Raw genomic sequence first — 22,519 nt, 5'->3', positions numbered from 1 at the left:
ATCCAAACATGTCTCATCATGGCCACTTTCTGTGTCTTTCCTGGATTATTATACTAGGTTCCTGATTGGTCTTCCTGCTTTTTCCACTGTTGGTACCCTTCATATTGTCCTCCAACAGCTAACGTCAAACCATTCTGAATCTTTTCCCCACGATAACCAACTCTCCAATTTTCCAACACCATTCAGTGTCCTACAATTCTATTCAACTCTGACACTAACCACCCAGAGTTATCACAGACCCCACAAGTTAAGTGCTCAGTCTGACCAGACTGCCTGCATTTCGGAAGCCATCTACAAACAGGATCCCTAGCCTACCCACATTTCTGCCCAGCAAACTACAAATTCAAGGGCTCCCATAACCTAGCCACCCTTCTCAAGTTTGACAATTGGAATTAGAATCAGAATTATACATAAAACTTAGGAAAGCACGGTACTTACTATTATAATTTTATTGTAAAGGATACAACTCAGGAGCAGCCACACAGAAGAGATGCACAGAGCAAGGTATGAGGGTGGGGGTATAGCACAGACCTTCCATGCTCTCTCCAGGCACTCTATCTTCTTAGCATATCAGTGTGCCACCAACCTGGATGCTCCTCTAGCTTAGAATTTTAATGTAGGCCTCATTATGTAAGCATTATTGATTAAGTCATTGGCCATTGGTGAATGAACTTAATCTCCAGTCCCACTCCTTCCACAGAGGTGGGGGACAGTGGTGAAGTGAGATTGGAAGTTTTTATCCACTCTCATAGTCTCTGTCTTTTAATTGTATATTTAGACTTTCACATTTAGAGTAATTGTTTATATCATTTATTTCCACTATATTTATAACTTTTCTATTTGTTACCCTTGCTCTTTTTTTTCTTTTTCTGTCTTCCACTTATTTTTTCCTTTTGTGGTTTTAATTGAACATTTTATATGACTCCACTTTATCTCCTCTACTAGCATATTGGTTATACTTCTTTTTACATATTTTTAGTGGTTGCTCTAGAGGTTGCAATATACACTTTTGTCTAATCTAAGTCCACTTTCAAATAAAACTATACTGCTTCATGGGTAGTGCAAATAACTTGTAACAGAGTATTTCCAAATTCTCTCTCTCATCCCTTGTAACACCATAGTTATTTATTTCACTTATCTATAACCATAATCACCAAATTCATTATTGTTATTATTATTTTGAATAAACTCTTATCAGATCAGTTAAGAATTATAAAAATAAAAGATTTTATTTTACCTTTATTTATTCCTTTTCTATTGCTCATCCTCTCTTTATGTAGATTTATATCATTCCTTCTCTCTAAAGAACCTCTTTTAACATTTTTTTATGCAAGGCAGGTCTACTGGCAACAAATTCCCTCAATTCCCTCAGTTTCTATTGTCAAAGATAATGTTTATTTCTCCTCAATTTTTAAAGGGTAATTTTGCTTGTACAAAACTCTAGATTGGTGGCTTTTTTTTTTCTTTCAACACATTAAATATCTCACCCCACTCCTTATTTGCACAGCTTCTGAATCGAAGTTCAATGCAATTCTTATTCCTGTTTCTCTATAAGTTAAGTATTTTTGTCCCCTAGCCTTTTTCAAGATTTTCTCTTTCTCTTTATTTTTCTGTAGTTTGTATATGATATGCCTGGGTAGATATATATAGATATATATATATATATATATAGTATTTATCCTGCCTGAGTTTCCTGGATCTGTGGTTTGACATCTGTCATTAATTTTGGAAAATTCTCAAATATTATTGTTTCAAATATTTATCTCTTTCCCTACTAATATTTACAATATGTATATGTTACACTGTTTGTAAATATTGCACAGTTCATGGATAGTCTCCTCCATTTTATTTGTTCTTCCTTCTCTTTGCATCTCAGTTTTTGGAATTTCTATTGACATATCTTTAATTTGTCCTCCCTTCTTCTTGATTTGAGCTGATTTTTCTATTTTTTTTTTTTTTGAATCTTAAAGTGGGAGCTTAGATTATTGGTTTGAGATTTTTTCTGCTTTTCTAATGTATACATACAGTGCTATATTTCCATTTCTTCGCTTCTTTAGCTGTGTTACACAAATTTTGATATGTTATATTTTCATTTTCATTCAGTTCAATGTATTTTTTGATCTGCTTAAGAACTTCCTATTTAGCAAATGGATTGTTTAGAAATACATTGTTTAGTTGCCAAATGTCTGGAGATTTTCCTGTTATCTTTCTCTTATTGATTTCTAGTTTGATTCTTTTCTGGTTGTACTCATACTCTGTATGACTTCAATTAAAAAATTTTTTGGGATTTGTTTTATGGCTCAAATTTGATCTTTCTTGGCATATGTTACAGGCACTTGAAAAGAATGTGAATTCTTCTGTTGTGGGTAGAAACTTCTATAAATATCTATTTATTCCTGGTAGTTGGTGATGCTGTTCAGTTCTTCTGTATGCTGACGTATTTTCTATCTAGTTGTTCTAGCACTTCTTGAGAGGTGTATTAAATCTCCAGTTATAACTGTGGATTTCTCTTTTAGTTCTATCAGTTTTTGTTTCACATATTTTGAAACTCTGTTGTTTGGATCATATACAGTAAATAGACACTTTTATCATTATATAGCATCCCTCTCTGTCTCTGGTAATTTTCTTTGCCCTCAAGTCTACTTTATCTCATATTAATATAGCTATTTCAGTTTTCTTTTTATTAATTTTATGTAATATATCTTAATCTTTTTTTCTTTCAACCTATCTATATCATTATATTAAAAGTGAGTTTCTAAAAGGAATCCTCATGCTTTGCTGGTGACAATGTAAATTGGTGAAGCCACTATGGAAAACAGTACAAAAGTTCCTCAAAAAATTAAAAATAGAACTATCACATGATCCAGCAATTCCTCTTCAAGTATATACCAGAAGGAAACAAAAACACTAACTCATAAAGTTATCTGCAACCCCTACAACATTATTTACATTAGCCAAGATATAGAAGCAACCTAAATGGCCACTGATAAATAAAGAAAATGTGGTCTATATCCATAAGGATATATATTATTCAGCCATAAAAAAGAAGGGAAGTCTGCCATTTGCAACAACATAGGTGGATCTTGAGGGCCTTATGCTAAATGGAGTAAGTCAAACAAAGACAAATGCCATATGATTTTACTTATATTTGGCATCTAAAAAATCCCCTTGAATGCATAGACACACAGAGAACAGATTAGTGGTTAACAGAAGGGATGAGGGGTGGAGAGAAGGAGCTGATGAAAGTGGTCAAAACGTACAAACATCCAGCTATAAAATAAAAAAGTCCTGAGAATGTATAGCATGGTGACTATAGTTTACAATGCTGTATGGTATATTTGAAAGTTGCAAAGAAAAGAAATCCTAAAATTATTCATCACAAGGAAAATCATTTTTTGTAACTATATGAAGTAGTGGATATTGACTTATTGTGGTGATCGTTTTGCAGACTACTTGCCTGTCAAGTCACTATGCTGCACCCTTAAACTTAGTGTTGTATGTCAATCTCAATAAAACTGGAAAAAATGATTCAAAAAGAAGTGCTTTTCTAGTAAGCATTGTGTCATTATCCAGCCTGCCAATCTCTTTTAATTGGATAATTAAGAACACCCTCCGGAAGATGGCGGCATAGGAGGACGCTGGGGTCACCGTGTCCTGCTGACCACTTAGATTCCACCTACACCTGCCTAAATAACCCAGAAAACTGCCAGAAGACTAGCAGAATGGATTCTCTGGAGCCAAGCACAGACGAGAGGCCCACAGAAGAAGATAGGAAGGGCGGAGAGGCGGTACACACTACACGGACTGGCGGGAAGGATCCGGGGCAGAGGGGCAGCCCACCGGCCAAGCAGAGGCCCCGAGTCTGGCTTGCAAAAGTGGAGGGGCTGGACAGAGTGTGTTCGGACAGCAAGCGGGACTCCACATCTGGGAGGTTATAAGTTAGCAGCTCTGCTCCGAGAGCAGGAAGGCTGGAGGAAAACGGGAGGGAGAGTTGAGCCCCAGACGACAGAGCTCAGCTTGGCGGGGAACAAAGGTGCTCACCAGCACCATCTCCCTCACCCATCCCCCAGCCAAAATCCCACAGGGAACCAGTTCCTGTCAGGGAACTTGCTTGCACCAAGCAAACACCCAATGCTGTGCTTCTGCGGATCCATCCCTCCAGTGGCAGGGGGGTCTGCCTCCCTCCTGGTGCCTCAGGGCCCCTCCCAAAGTGGATCACTGAAGCATAAGCAAGCTGAGCCTACCCCTCCCGCCCCTGTGCACATTGCTGATCCACCCCAGCTAATAGCCAGATCCCCAGCACCACAAGTCTGGCAGTGTGCAAGTAGCCCAGATGGGCCACCCCACCCCACAGTGAATCCCGCCCCTATGAGAGGGGAAGAGAAGGTACACACCAGTCTGACTGTGGCCCCAGCAGTGCACTGGGGGCAGATATCAGGTCTGACTGTGGCACTGCCCACCAACACAAGTTATTCAAGACAGCACAGGAGAAGTGCCCTGCAGTTCCGCACCACTCCAGGGACTATCCAAAATGACGAAACAGAAGAATTCACCTCAGAAGAATCTCCAGGAAATAACGACAGCTAATGAACTGATCAAAAATGATTTAAACAATATAACAGAGAGTGAATTTAGTATAATAGTCATAAAATTAATCGCTGGGCTTGAAAACAGTATAGAGGACAGCAGAGAATCTATTGCTACAGAGATCAAGGGACTAAGGAACAGCCAGGAGGAGCTAAAAAATGCTATCCATGAGCTGCAAAATAAAATGGAGACAACCATGCTCAGATTGAAGAGGCAGAGGAGAGAATAGGGGAACTAGAAGATAAAATTATGGCAAAAGAGGAAGCTGAGAAAAAGAGAGATGAAAAAAAAAATCCAGGACTATGAGGGGAAAATTAGAGAACTAAGTGATGCACTAAAGAGAAATAATCTGAGTATAATTAGTACTCCAGAGGAGGAAGAGAGAGGAAAAGGTGCTGAAGGTGTACTTGAAGAAATAATAGCTGAGAACTTCCCGGATCTGGGGAAGGAAAAAGGCATTGGAATCCAAGAAGCACAGAGAACTCCCTTCAGACATAACTTGAATCCATCTTCTGCACGACATATCATAGTGAAACTGGCAAAATACAAGGATAAAGAGAAAATTCTAAAAGCAGCTAGGGATAAACGTGTCTAACATAAAAAGGAAGACTGAAAAGACTCGTGATGGATCTCTCTACTGAAACTTGGCAGGCCAGAAAGGAATGGCAGGAGATCTTCAATGTGATGAACAGAAAAAATATGCAGCCGAGACTCCTTTATCCAGCAAGTCTGTCATTTAGAATAGAAGGAGAGATAAAGGTAACAAACAAACAAAAGAAGAAACAAAAGATAAACAAACAAAAACTGAAGGAATTTGTCACCACGAAACCAGCCCTACAAGAGATCCTAAGGGGGATCCTGTGAGACAAAGTACCAGAGACATCGCTACAAGCATGAAACCTACAGACATCACAATGACTCTAAACCCATATCTTTCTATAATAACACTGAATGTAAATGGACTAAATGCACCAACCAAAAGACATAGGGTAGCAGAATGGATAAAAAAACAAGACCCATCTATTTGCTGTCTACAGGAGACTCATTAAAATGAGGACACCTCCTGATTGACACCTGAGGACACCTTCAGATTGAAAATGAGGGGATGGAGAACTATTTATCATGCTACTAGAAGTCAAAAGAAAGCTGGAGTAGCCATACTTATATCAGGCAAACCAGACTTTCAATTAGAGGCTGTAACAAGAGATGAAGACGAGCATTATATAATAATTACAGGGTCTATCCATCAGGAAGAGCTAACAATTATAAATGTCTATGCACGGAATATGGGAGCCCCCAAATATATAAAACAATTACTCACAAACATAAGCAACCTTATTGATAAGAATGTGGTAATTGCAGGGGACTTTAACACTCCACTTACAGAAATGGATAGATCATCTAGACACATGGTCAATAAAGAAACAAGGGCCCTGAATGATACATTGGATCAGATGGACTTGACAGATATATTTAGAACTCTGCATCCCAAAGCAACAGAATATACTTTCTTCTTGAGTGCACATGGAACATTCTCCAAGATAGATCACATACTGGGTCACAAAACAGCCCTTCATAAGTATACAAGAATTGAAATCATACCATGCATACTTTCAGACCACAATGCTGTGAAGCTTGAAATCAACCACAGGAAAAAGTATGGAAAACCTCCAAAAGCATGGAGGTTAAAGAACACCCTGCTAAAGAATGAATGGGTCAACCAGGCAATTAGAGAAGAAATTAAAAGATATATGGAAACAAATGAAAATGAAAATACAACAATCCAAATGCTTTGGGATGCAGCAAAGGCAGTCTTGAGAGGAAAATACATTGCAATCCAGGCCTATCTCAAGAAACAAGAAACATCCCAAATACAAAATCTAACAACACACCTAAAGGAAATAGAAGCAGAACAGCAAAGGCAGCCTAAACCCAGCAGAAGAAGAGAAATAATAAAGATCAGAGCAGAAATAAACAATATAGAATCTTAAAAAAACTATAGAGCAGATCAATGAAACCAAGAGTTGGTTTTTTGAAAAAATAAAGTTGATAAACCTCTAGCAGGCTTCTCAAAAAGAAAAGGGAGATGACCCAAATAGATAAAATCATGAATGAAAATGGAATTATTACAACCAATCCCTCAAAAATAAAAGCAATTATCAGGGAATACTATGAAATATTATATGCCAACAAACTGGACAACCTGGAAGAAATGGACAAATTCCTAAACACCCACACACTTCCAAAACTCAATCAGAAGGAATTAGAAAGCTTGAACAGACCCATAACCACCAAGGAAATTGAATAAGTTATCAAAAATCTCCCAACAAATAAGAGTCCAGGACCAGATGGCTTCCCTGAGGAGTTCTACCAGACGTTTATTTATTTATTTATTTATTTATTTTTAACGTTTATTTATTTTTGAGACAGAGAGAGAGAGAGCATGAACAGGGGAGGGGCAGAGAAAGAGGGAGACACAGAATCTGAAACAGGCTCCAGGCTCTGAGCTGTCAGCACAGAGCCCGACGTGGGGCTCGAACTCACGGACTGTGAGATCATGACCTGAGCCGAAGTTGGACGCTTAACTGACTGAGCCACCTAGGCGCCCCTCTACCAGACGTTTAAAGCAGAGATAATACCTATCCTTCTCAAGCTGTTCCAAAAAATAGAAAGGGAAGGAAAACTTCCAGACTCATTCTATGTAGCCAGTATTACTTTGATTCCTAAACCAGAGACCCAGAAAAAAAAGAGAACTACAGGCCAATATCCCTGATGAATATGGATGCAAAAATTCTCAATAAGATACTAGCAAATCGAATTCAACAGCATATAAAAAGAATTATTCACCATGATCAAGTGGGATTCATTCCTGGGATGCAGGGCTGGTTCAACATTCGCAAATCAATCAACGTGATACATCACATTGATAAAAGAAAATATAAGAACCATATGATCCTGTCAATCGATGCAGAAAAAGCATTTGACAAAATTCAGCATCCTTTCTTAATAAAAACCCTCAAGAAAGTTGGGATAGAAGGAACATACTTAAACATCATAAAAGCCATTTCTGAAAAGCCCACAGCTAACATAATCCTCAATGCGGAAAACAGAGCCTTTTCGCTGAGATCAGGAACACGGCAGGGATGTCCACTCTCACTGCTGTTGTTTAACATAGTGTTGGAAGTTCTAGCATCAACAATCAGACAACAAAAGGAAATTAAAGGCATCAAAATTGGCAAAGATGAAGTTAAGCTTTCACTTTTTGCAGATGACATGATATTATACATGGAAAATCCGATAGACTCCACCAAAAGTCTGCTTGGACTGATACATGAATTTACCAAAGTTGCAAGATACAACATCAATGTACAGAAATCAGTTGCATTCTTATACACTCATAATGAAACAACAGAAAGACAAATAAACTGATCCCATTCACAATTGCACCAAGAAGCATAAAATACCTAGGAATAAATCTAACCAAAGATGTACAAGATCTGTATGCTGAAAACTATAGAAAACTTATGAAGGAAATTGAAGAAGATATAAAGAAATGGAAAAACATTCCATGCTCATGGATTGGAACAATAAATATTGTCAAAATGTCAATACTACCCAAAGCTATCTACACATTCAATGCAATCCCAGTCAAAATTGCACCAGCATTCTTCTCGAAGCTAGAACAAGCAATCCTAAAATTCATATGGAACCACAAAAGGCCGCAAATAGCCAAAGTAATTTTGAAGAAGACCAAAGCAGGAGGCATCACAATCCCAGACTTTAGCCTCTACTACAAAGCTGTCATCATCAAGACAGCATGGTATTGGCACAAAAACAGACACATAGACCAATGGAATAGAATAGAAACCCCAGAACTAAACCCACAAACGTATGGCCAACTAATCTTTGACAAAGCAGGAAAGAACATCCAATGGAAAAAAGACAGTCTCTTTAACAAATGGTGCTGGGGGAACTGGACACCAACATGCAGAAGGATGAAACTAGATCACTTTCTTACACCATTCACAAAAATAAACTCAAAATGGATAAAGGACCCAAATGTGAGACAGGAAACCATCAAAACCCTAGAGGAGAAAGCAGGAAAAGACCTCTCTGACCTCAGCCACAGCAATTTCTTAATTGACACCGCAAAGGCAAGGGAATTAAAAGCAAAAATGAACTACTGGGACCTCATGAAGATAAAAAGCTTCTGCACAGCAAAGGAAATATTCAACAAAACTAAAAGGTGACCAACAGAATGGGAAAAGATATTTGCAAATGACATATCGGACAAAGGGCTAGTATCCAAAATCTATAAAGAGCTCACCAAACTCCACACCTGAAAAACAAATAACCCAGTGAACAAATGGGCAGAAAACATGAATAGACACTTCTCTAAAGAAGACATCTGGATGGCCAACAGGCACATGAAAAGATGCTCAACGTCGCTCCTTATCAGGGAAATACAAATCAAAACCACACTCAGATATCACCTCACACCAGTCAGAGTGGCCAAAATGAACAAATCAGGAGACTATAGATGCTGGAGAGGATGTGGAGAAACGGGAACCCTCTTGCACTGTTGGTGGGAATGCAAATTGGTGCAGCCACTCTGGAAAACAGTGTGGAAGTTCCTCAAAAAATTAAAAATAGACCTACCCTATGACCCAGCAATAGCACTGCTAGGAATTTACCCAAGGGATACAGGAGTACTGATGTATAGGGGCACTTGTACCCCAGTGTTTATAGCAGCACTCTCAACAATAGCCAAATTCTGAAAAGAGTCTAAATGTCCATCTACTGATGAATGGATAAAGAAATTATGGTTTATATACACAATGGAATACTACATGGCAATGAGAAAGAATGAAATATGGCCCTTTGTAGCAACGTGGATGGAACTGGAGAGTGTTATGCCAAGTGAAATAAGCCATACAGAGAAAGATACCATATGTTTTCACTCTTATATGGATCCTGAGAAACTTAACAGAAGACCATGGGGGAGGGGAAGAAAAAAGAAGAGGTTAGAGAGAGAGGGAGCCAAAACATAAGAGACTTAAAAACTGAGAGCCAAAGCATAGGAGACTGTTAAAAACTGAGAACAATCTGAGGGTTGATGGGGGTGGGAGGGAGGGGAGGGTGGGTGATGGGTATTGAGGAGGGCACCTTTTGGGATGAGCACTGGGTGTTGTATGGAAACCAATTTAACAATAAATTTCATATATTGAAGAAAAATAAAGAAATAAATAAATTAAAAATAAAACTCAACACCCCAAAAACAAATAATTAAATTTAAAAATGGTCAGAGGACAGGAACAGACATTTTTCCAAAGAAGACATCCAGATGACACATGAAGATGCCTAACATTACTCATACTCAGGGAAATGTATGTCAAAACTACAATGAGATATCACCTCACACCTGTCAGAATGGCTGAAATCAACAACACAAGAAACAACAGATGCTGGTAAGGACATGGAGAAAAAGGAATTCTTGTGTACTCTTGGTAGAAATGCAAACTGGTGCAGCTGCTGTGGAAAACAGTGTGGAGATTCCTCAAAAAGTAAAAATAACACCACCCTACAATCCAGCAATTGCACTATTGGGTATTTGCCCAAAGAATACAAAACTATTTCAAAGGGATACATGCAACTCAGTGTTTATAGGAGCATTATTTACAATAGCCAAATTATGGAACCAGGTCAGCCCCATCAACTGAAGAATGGATAAAGAAGATAGATAGATAGATAGATGTAATGAAATATTATTCAGCCATAAAAAAGAATGAAAGCTTGGCATTGCAACAACATGGATGGATCCAGAGAGTATAATACTAAGTGAAATAAGTCAGCTAAAGAAAGACAAATACAATATGATTTCACACATATGTGGATCTTAAGAAACAAAACAGTGAGCAAGGAGAAAAAAAGAGAGAGAAAAAAACAAATCAAGAAACACTCTTAATTATAGAGAACAAACTGATGGTTACCAGAGAAGAGGTAGGTGGGGGCATGGGTGAAATAGGTGAGGGGGATTAAGGAGTACACTGGTCATAATAAGCACCAGATGATGTATGGTATTGTAGAATAACTATGTTGTACACCTGAAACTATTATAATATTGTATATTAACTAGAATTAAAATGAAAGTTTTTAAATTAAAAAATAAAAATTCAAAAAAATTGGATAATTAAAATTTAATTTGGATTATTCAGGACATTTATATTTAATGTAATTATTGATGTGTTAAGGTTTAAGTTGTTTTTTGTTTGTTTGTTTTCTGTTTGTTCTTTCCATTTTTTATTTCTCTAGTTTCTTTTCTCTGCCTTCCTGTGGGTTACCTCAACATTGTTTTAGAATTCCACTTTGATTGATCTATAGTGATTTTAAATTTGAGTGTATTAAGTTCTTAGTATGGCTTCTTTAGTGGTTGCTCTAGGTGTAACATTTTATATACATAATTTGTCATAGTCTACTGGTATCATCATTTTACCAGTTTGAAGAACATATAGAAATTTCACCTCCTTTTACTTACTTTAAGCCCTACAATTTGTAATATAATTATCTTAAATGTTTGTCTTATATACATTTAGATCCACACCAGATAGTGTTGTAATTTTGCTTCAAAAGTTAAACATCATTTTGAAAACTCAAGAGGAGAGGAAATTGTATTTTTTTTCTACTCATATTTTTCCTTTCTGATGTGCCTAGATTTTTGCTTTTATTATTTTCTTTATATTTAAAGAATTTTCTTTGGTCATTCTTTTAGGGTAAGTCTCCAGGCAACAAATTCTCTTACGTACTTTATCTGAGAATATATTGATTTCCCCTTCATTCCGGAAAAATATTTTCATGGGATATAGGAATCTGCATTGATAATTTCAGCTCTTGGAAAATGTGCCACTTTTTTCTGACCTTTATTATTTCCTTTTTTTTTTTTAATTTTTTTAATGTTTACTTTTAAGAGAGAGAGAAGCAGAGCAGAGCATGAGCTGGGAAGGAACAGAGAGAGAGGGAAAAACAGAATCTGAAGCAGGCTCCAGGCTTTGAGCTGTCAGCAGAGAGCCTGATGCGGGGTTCAAACCCATGAACCATGAGGTCATGACCTGAGCTGAAGTCGGATGCTTAACTGACTGAGCCAACCAGGTGTTCCAGACCTTCATTATTTCTTTTAGAAATCTGCTGTCATTCTAATTTTTTTTTACATTTATTACCTTTGAGAGACAGAGAGAAATGGAGCATGAGTGGGGAAGGGGCAGAGAGAGGGAGACACAGAATCCGAAGCAGGCTCCAGGCTCCGAGCTGTCAGCACAGAGACAGACGCGGGGCTCAACTGTGATCTCAACTGTGAGATCATGACCTGAGCTAAAGTCAGACGCTCAACTGACTGAGCCCCCCAGGCGCTCCCTAATTTTTTTTTTATTTATGGTTAAGGCGTGATATTTTTCTGACTTTCAAGACTTTGTCTTTTTCAGTTTAATTATGGTGTGTCTTGACATTGATTTTTTTGAGATTACCCCATTTGGAGTTTGTTCAGCTTGTTGAATCTGTAGGTTTACCTCTCTTGTCAAATTTGGGGAGTTTCCAGTCATTATTTCTTTAGACACTTTTTTAGTCATGCTCTCTTTCTCCCTCCTTCAGAGACTCTGATGACACAAATGTTAGATCTTTTGTTATAGTCCCATAGATCGCTGAAGCTCTGTTCAATTGTTCTCACTCTATTTTCTCTCAAAATAGAGAGGTCTAAATCTGTTGTTTAGGTTGGGTGTTTTTATTTTTCTGTTTTCACTTACTCTTTCTTCTGCTCTCTCCATTCTGCTGTTGATCTTATCAACTGATTTTTTTTCTAATTATTGCATTTTTCAGTTCTAAAATTTGCATTTAATTGTTTTTTATAGTTCTATTTATTTACTGTTGCTTTCTATTTTTTCCCTTGTTACAAACATGTTCATAATTGCTCATTGAAGCATCCATATCATGGCTGCTTTCAAATCTTTGTCAGTTAATTCTAAAATTTCTGTCATTTTGGTGTTGACGTGTATTGATGACATTTTCATTCAATTTGGAATCTTTCTGTTCTTCCTGGTATGATGAGTGACTTTTTAGTTGAAAAATGGACATCTCCACATTTGTTATGAAACAGGATATTATTTACAATATTTTTTGGTGGGATTTTTTTGACACTGCTCTGGCAGGGGAATGGGGGCACTGCTTTGTTAGTACCAGATGGGAGTAGCAGTCTAGGTTCCCCACTCAGCGTCTGCTGACACCTGTGCATTGAGGGCTCCTCATTACTGCTGAGCAGCAGTGGGACTTCCAGCATCCTATGTGATCTCCACTGAAACTCTGGTGGGAGTAGCATCATTACCATTGGGCTACAGTGAAAGTCCTTACTCTCCACTAGTCCTGTTTTGACACCAATGAGTGTCTTTTAACTGCTGTGTGGAGTGGATATACAGGTGGTCCACTGATACCATAGGGGTTAGGCATCATTAGCTGCCAGCAAGCCACATTCCTACTTGGCCTTCCTTGACAACACCTTATTGGGTGTTGGGGTGCCTCTTTACAGCCTCATGAGGGTGGAAGTCTAGGCTCCCCACTATCTGTCTTTAGGTTAGTACACACCATTTTGATTCCTGAAGCTTTATAATAAGTCTAGAAACCAGGTAATAATGTCCTCTCTTTTTGTTCTTTTTCTTCAAAATAATTTTGGTTATTTCAGTTTCTTTGCATTTTTCCATAAACTTGTAAGTAAGTTTGTTCATTTCTACAAATAATGCCTGTAGGTTTTTATTGGGATTTAATTGAATCTGTAGATCAATTTGGGAAGAACTGATGATATCCTAATAATATTGAGTCTTCCAATGTCTAAAATGATATATCATTCCATTAATTTCTGTCAGCAATGTTTTGCAGCTTTTGGTGCACAGGTCTTGCACATACTTTGTCAATTTTGTCCCTAATATTTTTCATATGTTTTGATATTATAAGTGGTATCATTTTTTTAAATTTCTAATTAGATTTTTTATTCTAAGTATGTAGAAATACAGTTGACTTTTCTATACTGGTCTTGTACCCTGCAATTTGACTAAACTCACTTATTTGTTCAAATAGTTTTTGGGTAGATTCCATAGGATTATTTGCATAAATGATCATGCCATCTGCCAATAAAAAGTTAACCTCTTCTTTCTCAATATGGTTGCCTTTCATTTCTTTTTCTTGCCTTCTTGTGCTGGCTAAGACCTCCAACAAAATATTCAATAAAATTGGGGAGATTTTAGGAAGAAAGTATTCAGTTTTTCACTGTTAAATATGACATTTATATAAGGGTTTTTTGTAGGTGTCTTCTATCAGGTTAAGAAAATTCCCTTTATTACAAGTTTGGTGGGTTTTCTTTTATTTTTTATCATAACTAGATGATAGATTCTGTCAATTGATTTTTATGCATCTATTAAAATGTGGGGCTTTTTGTTTTCTGGTCTGTTCATAAATCATACATTGTTTATTTTCAAATGTTCAATGAGCTTTGCATTTCTGGCATAGGAATATATTTGTAAAGATACAGAAGCTATCTTTTGCAGGCAAGAGACTAAGATAGGAAAGCCCACCCTTCAAAAGAGATCCTCCTTTTTCCAGGAGGATGATGCTATCCAGGAGTGACAGAACAGAGCTGGCAGCAGTTAAATATTGCTGCTACCTGAGAATAGTAATAGACAGTGGAGTCCAAGTAGTAATTAGAAATATTTGAAATATTTGATGGAAGTCAATTGATCACTGGCGTCTCTAGGACCAAAACAGATGAACAGCTCTATAGTCCTTCTTGTTCAGTATGATTGAACATGCTATGTGTCTGGCAAAGAAGACTTACTTGAGTCAATATGAAGATAATCACAGCCCATTACTTAGTTCCAAGGATTGAATCAATTTATAGACCTAGAATCCCTGGAATAAAGGGGAAGCCAGGAAACATTGAATATGAATGTTGATATAGCACAACTATGTACCAGAAATCTCCCTCCTTGCCATGGCAAATGTGTCTAGTGGCCAGGGTAACTGATCATAAAAGAAATGAAAATACTGAGATCATTCAGAAATTACTGGACTCCAGCTGTGAGTCTGTTCTAATTCCTGAAGATGTGGAGAAACAGGAACCCTCTTGCACTGTTGGTGGGAAGGCAAACTGGTGCAGTCACTCTGGAAAGCAGTATGGAGGTTCCTCAAAAAATTAACAATAGAACTACTCTATGACCCAGCAATTGCACTACTAGGTATTTACGCAAAGGATACAGGAGTGCTGATTCGAAGGGGCACATGCACCCCAATGTTTATAGTAGTGCTATTAACAGCCAAATTATGGAAAGAGCCCAGACATCTATCAACCAATGAATGGATGAAGAAGATGTGATATGCATGCACACACACACACACACACACACACACACATACATTGGAATACTACTTGGCAATCAAAAAGAATGACATCTTGCCATTTGCAACAGTGTGGATGGAACTAGAGTATATTATGATAAAAGTCAGACAGAGAAAGACAAATATCATATGATTTCCCTCATATGTGGAATTTAAGACACAACAGATGAACATAGGGGATGGGAAGGAAAAATAAGATAAAAACAGACAGGGAGGCAAACCATAAGGTATTCTTAAATACAGTCAACAATCCAACTGGGGGTTGTTGGAAGGAAGCTGGTGGGGGTATGGGCTAAATGGGTGATGGGCATTAAGAAGGGAATTTGTTGGGATGAGCATTGTCATATATAAGAGATGAATCACTGAGTTCTACTCCTGAAGCCAAGACTACACTGTATGTTAACTAACTTGAGTTTACATAAATAAATTCAAAATTTAAAAAAATTCTCCCTCTGCCTCATTTTTAAGTGAAAAGATACTTGGATGAAAGAAAGAAATTCCTGGAGCTCAGTCATTCCAGCTGTGGCACCCTATAAAGGAAACCACTATTTGTCCATTAATATCTATGCAACCATCTTCCATATTAATGGAGTTGAATATGGGATGCAGCAACCCAGCTCTCATGATGCCAAATGACTAAGCTCTCAGAAACAGAATGAGAAGAACAATTCCTGCCTCACACATGAAAAACAAAAACAAAAACAAAAACAAAGAGACCCAACCCTGAACTGTTCTTTCTCCCCTCCTGAGACAGAATTGGCAATGAGCAGAGGGACCTTAGAAGCGATATGTTGAAAACGTAAGCACTATCATAAACCTGAATCCTTGAATAGAGCACAGAACAAAGCTTCACCAACATTGGATCACACATCTTGGACTGTTGGGTGAAAAAGAAATTTATTTGTTTTTACAGCTACTTAATTACAGGATCTCTGTTATAATCCTAATACATTTCTAATAGTCAATTAATTTGCCTTGATCTCAGGTCTGATGTCCAGTCTTTATCAATTTTGTGACCTCTATAAATAATATAGTAATTACTGTTTTAAATACCTTCAGGGAAATAAATACCATAATCAGTATCCAGCCATTACATTAAGTAAAAAGAAATTACTTGATAGCCCTCTGAAAACAACTCTGTTAGAGGAAACACAAGTTCTGGCAGACACTACTAGTCATTGCCAGTATGTGTTCTCCTCTTTTCCCATAATAATTCACCCCCATTTAGCTGATCACATGGTTATAGAACTATAGGTACAGATATAGGGCTAAATTATTGTTAATGAGATGTTAACAGAAGTGATATATGCAGCTTTCAGATTGTGCTCTTAAAATGTGGGGGGAATGCTCTCTCTTCTGACTGGAATGCAGTTCTGGTGTGTGACATGCTGTGCTAGTAGATGAGGTCAACTACTAGAGAGAGCAGAAAAATGACAGAAACAGCCTGGGTCCTTGACCACATGGTCCCTAACACCTGGGACTGGTCCCGAACACCTGCTTGGAAAGAAAGAAAAAACTTCTACCTTGTTTAAAACACTTTGATTTGAGAGGGAATCTCATTAGAATGGCCAAAACAATGATGTAACTCATGTATAAATTATGCTCTCGAGTAAAACTGAGACATTAAAAAGGAAGCTAAACTGTGTGGATTGGAAGTCAGGAGAAGGGCTCTGGCTTCAACAGATCTGCTAACAAGGAGGTCAGTTCCCTTCTCTGAGCCTCAACTTCTCCATCTGAGAATGCAACACCTGCCAAGATGAACAGCTAATGAATACGCTGAGAACATAATGTGCTAAGCACAACAATGAAAAAGAATAGGCAAAATCAAGTCCTGCCAGCGGTGAACAAATCCTTGGAAAACATTAAAAACAAACAAAAAAAGCCATTCATATTATAGGGACAACTCCATCCCCCCCCCTTTCTGCTTTGATGTCATTCTCTAAGACATTTGTGTTTTTAAATAAATCTTACAGATTCAGTGCCAAAATTCCATCTGCCTCCTCCTGCTGAGAAGTCATAATGCCATGTTTATGACACCAGGCTCTGTTTCCATGGGGATGATTGTGTCAGTGTAATTCTAGCATTATGACTTCTGGGTATGTTTGAGAAGATGGTTGAAGGCAATGAAAAATCTTCGAATATACACATTTGTTGTTATTCTGATAACTCACAGCCACATGAATGATGATGCTGAAAATAGAGAGTAGGAACCAGACAGATGCTCACTGAAGGCTGAGATCATTTTTCTGACTGCTGAAAAGGTCATTTAACCCCTCAGCCCTTTCTTCTTGAAGTTTTCGTTCTGCTAATTTTTAATTTTTTTGTTAAGTTTTTAATAAAACATAATTTGCATGAAGCAACTGTCAAGCTTTATGTGTTCCATTTCACTGCCTAAATCGTTTAGCTGGGTGGGAACTGCATTAAGCTCAACCTGAATAATGGCTTCTATTATTTAAATCTATTATTTAAATTCAATTTTGCCAAGAAGCTATCACTCCTACTCTATCTGCAAATATGGAAACTTAAATGTAGAAGTTCCTCCTGAAATTTTCCATAGGGAAAAAAAGTCATCTTTTTAAATGCATGCCTTGAGCACTGCAAAATCTGTGAGCAAACAACTTTAAACAACCTATTTCTTTTTCATACCAAAATTGGGATTTTTAAAAATTTTGCTGATTGTAAAAGTAATTTGTGCTTACTATAAAAAACACTGAAGAATCTAATATAGAAAGCAAAGTGTACTCAAAATTGCTATACCTCAGAGAAACATTGTTTTGTCTTCATATTTTTCTAGATTTTTAAATATAAAGAAAAATCAATATTTATATATATCGAATCACATGATATTTTGGCAGACTTTGTTTTCCAAAGACAGCCACAGCAATATACCCATCCTGCATGTTTTTCTGCAAGTATCCTTATCACTCTCTCATTAAGAAACACTATTTCTCAGGGCACTTGGGTGGCTCAGTCGGTTGAGTGTCTGACTTCAGCTCAGGTCATGATCTCACTGTAGGAGAGTTCGAGCCCCACATGGGGCTCTGTGCTGACAGCTCAGAGCCTGGAGCCTGCTTCAGATTCTGTGTCTCCCTCTCTTTCTGCCCCTCCCCTACTGTGTTCTCAATCTCTCTCTCTCTCTCTCTCTCTCTCTCTCTCTCTCTCTCTCTTTCTGTCTCTCTCTCTCTCAAAATTAAATAAACTTTTTAAAAACTGCTGTTTTTCTACCCCCTGGAATCTGAGCAAGTCTTTGGACTACTTCGATCAATTGAATAAGGCTACTGTGTTATACTAGTTCTGTGCATAGCCCTTAACTGGACTGGCAACTTCCACTCTCTTCTTCTTGGAAGCTGGACATCTTGTAAAAACTAAGACTATCCTAAGACTGCCATGCTGTGAGGAAGCCCAAGGAGGCCTGGAGGATGAGATTCCTTGTTGAGAGATAAAGAAACCAAAGTTCACCAAGGCGGCAGTAAATTAAGTCATCTTGGAAGTCGAAACTTTCATCCCAGCTGACCCAGCTGAATACATGTAACAAACCTTCCATCTGAGCCTTTTTTCATTCCATGTACAGAATCATTGCAGAGTAAAATCATTTTTTTAAACTCAGAAGTTTCAGGGTTGAGTGTAACAAAGCAATTAGATAACCAAAGCATATTCTTTGAATATTTTTTATGTTAAAACAAATTAAATCCACCTTGTCTCTTTTAGTGGCTCTTATAGTATTTTATTATATGCATTTACCATATGTTAACTCATTCCTAATAATTATACTTTTAGACTGTTTTCCCTTTTATTTTTAATTTTTTAATGTTTATTAATTTTTGAGAGATAGAAAAACAGCATGAGCAGGGGATGGGGCAGAGAGAGAGGGAGACACAGAATCTGAAACATGTTCCAGGCTCTGAGCTATCAGCACAGAGCCTGATGTGAGGCTCAAACTCATGAACCCCGAGATCATGACGTGAGCTGAAGTTGGACTCTTAACCAACTGAGTCACCCAGGTACCCCTTCCCTTTTATTAATCATAAATAATACTGCAGGGGACATTTCTTTACCTATGCACATGTCTGATCATTTTCAAGGGTCCATTCCCCCCCCCCCTTTTTTTTTTTGATAAAGAGAAAGAGTGGAGAAGGGGCAAAGGAGGAAGAGAGAGAATCTTGAGCAGACTCCATGCCTAGCACAGAGCCTGATGTGGGGATCAATCTCAGGACTATGAGATCATGACCTGAGCTGAGATTGAGAGCTCAATTGACAGAGCCACCCAGGCACCCCAAGGGTGAATTCTCTTAAGTCATATTACTGGGCCAAAAGATAATTCAAAACTTACACTTGATATCTAGCCTGATTATATTTCAGTACTGTACAAATTTATTCTCACACAAGGAACATATGAGAATTTCTCTTTTTCCCACACTTTCATCATCACCAGTCCCTATCAACATTTATAATCTTAATTAATTTGCATAAATTTATTTTTACTGATAATTTTCTTATAGCTTATAAATTTCTTGTTCATAAAGTCATTTCAAAGACATCTTAAAACTTAGTTACTTACTAAAAATAGAACTACCCTACTATCAAGCAATTGCCCTATTAGGTATTTACCCAAAGGATACAAAAATACAGATTTGAAGGTGTACATGCATCTCAATGTTTATAGCACCATTATCAAAAAAATCACCATGATGGAGATAGCCCAAATGCCCATCAACTGACGAGTGGATAAAGAAGATGTGGTATGTACACACACACACACACACACACACACACAATGGACTATTACTCAGCCATCAAAAATGAAATCTTGCCATTTACACGACATGGATGGTGCTAGAATGTATTATGCTAATCAAAATAAGTCAATCAGAATAAAACAATTATATGATTTCACTTATATGTGGAATTTAAGAAAAAACAGATAAACACATGGGAGGTGGGGAGAGAAGAGAGGGAAACAAACCACAAGGGGCTCTTAACAATAGAAAACAAACTGAGAATTGATGGAGGAAGGTGAATGGGAGATGAGCTAGATGGGTGAGGAGTATTAAAAAGGGCACTTGTTGTGATGAGCACTGGGTGTTGTATGTAAATGATAAATCACTGCATTCTACTCCTGAAAGCAATATTGCACTGTACGTTAATTTAAATTCAAAAAAATTAGTTTCTTTATCCTGTATAAACAATTTCATAAATGTATACATAGTTAGACATTATTTCTTCCCACTAATATTTCCACTTCTTCTCCCCTTCCAGAGGAGCACAGGAGAAATAGATTTCCATAATTTCATGAATTTATATATGGCTATGTGCCCTGATTTGGAAAAAAAAAAAAAAAGGAAATGACATGCATCAAATCCAGGCAAATTTTAATTGCTGGTACACAATTCTCCATTTTCTTTCTTCCTGAGCTGTAACAATAATAAAAACACAAAGTTGATAGGAAGATTCCATAAAATCTAAGTGGCCTGGAGGTTTAAGCTAACCTGTTGAGAAAATTGCTCTGGAAAATCTCCCAGACCCTCAGACTTTGTGTGAGCAAGAAGTAAATATTTTTTTATATTAATGCACTGAGATGTTGGACCATTTACTACTGGAGAATAAGCTAATCTATCCTGACTAATACAATACACATCTGATTATATAAATGCTTTCCAAATGCAGACTTTGTTGTTTGGCTTGCTTGTTGCTTGGCTCTACCCCTACCTTCATATATATCCACACAAATGACTTGGGTCACGTTGGTAGAAGGATTTAAAAATCTAGTGTGTATCCTTTCATATTTTTCCTTCATGCTCATAATACTATACAAATATATGTGGGATTTTAGTGTTTGCTTTACACAAAAAGAAAGAGGTATATATCTTGCATTTCTTGATCAACAAAAAGTGGTGAAATAAAGTCACCTACTATAGCTCTAATTCACTCATTTTACTGATTGCTGAATAAAATGTAGTACACACGCAACAGAATTTATTCAACCAGTCCCTTCTTGACCAAGCATCCACTTTAATCTAGTTTTGTGCCATTAGGAACAATGCTTCAATAAACACTTTAGTGCCCATGCCCCTTAATACATCTGCTTTTATTTCTATTGGCATTCTTGGGAGAAGCCTAGTAAGGTTAAATGATGTATGTGTTTTTATTTTTAATAAACGTTGCTATTTACTTCTGCCAAAGGCTATAACACTGCACATTTCCACCAGGAATATGAGAGTATTATTTTCTTTAAATTGCCAGGAGTATTAAGTGTGTAGCTCTTTCTAATGAATGTAAACTGCTATCTCATTGCTCTTTAAATTTGCTTTCTCCTGGTTACCAGGGAATTTAAGCATCTTTTCATATATCTGTGACCATTTACGTTTGCTCTTCTATGACTTTTCCTTAGTCAATTATTTAACAGTGTTGTATTTTTCTTCTCAGTTTGGAGAAACACTTGGAATAATATGGACAGCTTACATCTTGTTTGCATTTGTATTACACTATTTTACCCCAATCAATTTATCCATTGATTTTAATTGCTCTTTTAACCACACAAGGTTATTACCATTTTTTATAGCACCCAAGTTTCTGCTCTTAAGTTCTCTTTGATCCCTACATTACAAGGTGTTCTTGCAAGAGTTGTTTTGTTTTGTTTTTTTTTTGGTTTTGATTTTTTTATACTTGAGCATTTAAATCATGAGGAACCTATTTTTCCTTTTTTTTGATTTTTAAAAGTTAAAGTATAATTTATATAAAATTAAATGCATTTAAGTGTACAATTTGATGAATTGTGGTTAATTGTATATGATAAAGTAATTGCTTTATAGATGTAAAATAGTTTCATCACTATAAAATGTTTTCTTATGTCCCTTTATACCCCCTACCTTAGTCCCAGGCAACCACTGATCTATTTTCTGTTTTGCCTTTTTCTAAAATTTTGTATCAATGGAAATCATCCAGTATAGATTTCTGTGTTTGACTTCTTTCACTCACCATAATGTTTTTGAGATTCAACGATGGTGCTGAATGCATTAATCTTTGGTTACTTTTTATTGTAGTGTAGAATTTCATAGTATAGATAAATCAAAATTTATTTATCCATTCACCAGTTTTTGTCTCTTATAGATTGTCCTGCTATAAACATTGCATACATGTCTCTGTGGATATAAATTTTTCTTTCTCTTGGGTAAATATCTAGAAGTGGAACTTCTGGGTCAAAAGGTAAGTGTATGTCATACAGTTAGGGATACTACCAGACTGTTTTTCAAAGTGACTATAACATTTAGTATTTCAACAAGCAATTAATGAGACTTAACAATTATTCTATATCTTCACTAACATTTGTTATTGTCAATTTTTAATTCAGCCATTCTAGTATGCATGTCATTGTGGTTTTTAATTGACATTTCTGTGATAACTAATGATGTAGAGAATCTTTTCATATGCTTATGACTATTCATATATCTTCATTTGTAAAATATCTATTGACAATTTTGGTCCTTTCCTTTTGCTGGGATATTTG

This window comes from Panthera leo, chromosome E2, assembly GCF_018350215.1.
Source record: "Panthera leo isolate Ple1 chromosome E2, P.leo_Ple1_pat1.1, whole genome shotgun sequence".
In the NCBI taxonomy this organism is placed as follows: Eukaryota; Metazoa; Chordata; class Mammalia; order Carnivora; family Felidae; genus Panthera; species Panthera leo.
Note: the sequence above shows the minus strand (reverse complement) of the source record.